Below are 1,845 nucleotides of genomic sequence, written 5' to 3'. Positions count from 1 at the left end.
GTGATCCACCCGCCTCAGCCTCCCAAAGTGCTGGGATTACAGGCTTGAGCCACCGCGCCCGGCTCAAAATTAATTAATTAAAAAATATTGAGCACCTACTTGATGGCCAGCACTGAACTTGGTGCTGGAGTTATAGTGGTCACTAAGATATAATCTTTGTCTTCAAAGAACTTCAGTCAGGTGGGAATAGGTATTTATTGAACGGAATAATATTTAAAGAAATGTCTACCGAGAGGCCAATTCTTGGAAATCCCTGTTGGAAAAAAGATTTTTATTTCCTTTATGAGCAGAGTGGGAAGTTGTCTCTTTAGATTGATGGATTTGGAAGGGAATTTAGTAATCTAACCCCAACCTCCCATTTTACAGGTGTGAAAACCAAGGCCAAACAGCTGAGTGTTCTGCCCTGAAGGAGAAAAGTGGTCTCTGAAAGCCAGAAGACTCACATTATGGCATTCCTGCCAGCTGCTGTCAAGAGCTGCTCAGCTGTCCTCAAATCCTTTGTCTGATGTCAAGGTAATAAAAGATTTAGGGAACTTTAGTAAAGGTATCTTAATCAAGTCTAGTTGCCTTCGAGATTAGATTCAGTCATGCTGAACAGCTAAGGATTGGCAAGAAATATTACAAATTGTTTCCAGGAATTTATTTCTACAAACACTGATGAGTATATGTATAGTCTTAAGTCAAAATGTTGTTTATGTTCAGCTGTTTTTGTAAGTTATCACAGTTTTGTAAATTGAAAAATAATTGATGGAAAACTAAGCCGATCTCTTTACTAAGCTTACGCGCTAAGCGTGGCCCCACCACCCGCTTGCTGTGTGGTCCTGGGAAAGTCATTTAACTCTTCTGAGCTTCAGCTTCTTCATCTATAAAATGAAGGTAATGATAGTACCTGCACAGCGAGGTGCAGCATCTGCAACGGAGTCTGAGGCCAACCACCTGGGGTCAAGCCCCAGCTCTAAACTGACCAGTGTGATGGCTTTGGACAAATCACTGGACCTCTCTGCTTGTTTCTTTATCTGAGGTCTGCTGCCAAGAACCTGCAGATTCCCAGTCTGTCTTGGGTGGTGGCGGGTGAGAGTGTCGACAGCCCCCCGCCAATGGCCCTGGCCTGGAAAAAGGCAATTTTGGGGGAGGGAGGGATGGTGGCTTTTCCCCTTCCCAGGGTTCCACATCTCCCCACATCCATACATCAAGGCAGGGAGCTGGAAGTGGAGGTGCCTGTGGGATGGCAGGGAATGGGCAGGAGGTCCCCAGCTCTGTCCTCAGGCACCTCAGAGAGGAGAGATGCACAGAGTGAGCCCAGGGTGGCTGAACTCCAATGAGGAGGGCAACAAGAAGATCCCTGTGAGGAATGGGGAGGCTGGACCTGGGCAGTTGGTGCCAAGCAGGGCTGGGGGCAGAGCCGCTGGGTGGTCAAGGCAGGGGAGGAGCAGAGAGTAGCTCTGGGACTGGGGCCGTCCTGCATTACTGAGAAGGGGTATGGCCAGGGCGTGGTCTGGGTGCCCAGGGCTCCCCCATTATGGCTCACAAGGCATTTCTATCAGGCCATGCAGTCATCACAGAGCCTTCGAGCTGGATATGATCCTGCCCATTTGACAGCAGGGGAAGCCCAGGACAAGTGGCTTGCCCGAGGCACCCAGTGTTCTCCACAGCCCCGGCTCCCTCTCTCTTGTCTTGGCCCCAGTCTACTCTGTAAGCACTGCCTTGGCCCAGGACAAGCAGGGAGGGGAGCAGCATAGGATGTGTGTGTACAAGTGTGTATGTGTGTCTGTGAGTGTGTGTGTCTATGAGTGTGTTGTGTACGTGTGTATGAGTGTATATGCAACTGTACGTGTGTGTATTTGA

Source organism: Cebus imitator, unplaced genomic scaffold, assembly GCF_001604975.1.
Source record: "Cebus imitator isolate Cc_AM_T3 unplaced genomic scaffold, Cebus_imitator-1.0 Scaffold573, whole genome shotgun sequence".
In the NCBI taxonomy this organism is placed as follows: domain Eukaryota; kingdom Metazoa; phylum Chordata; class Mammalia; order Primates; family Cebidae; genus Cebus; species Cebus imitator.
Note: the sequence above shows the minus strand (reverse complement) of the source record.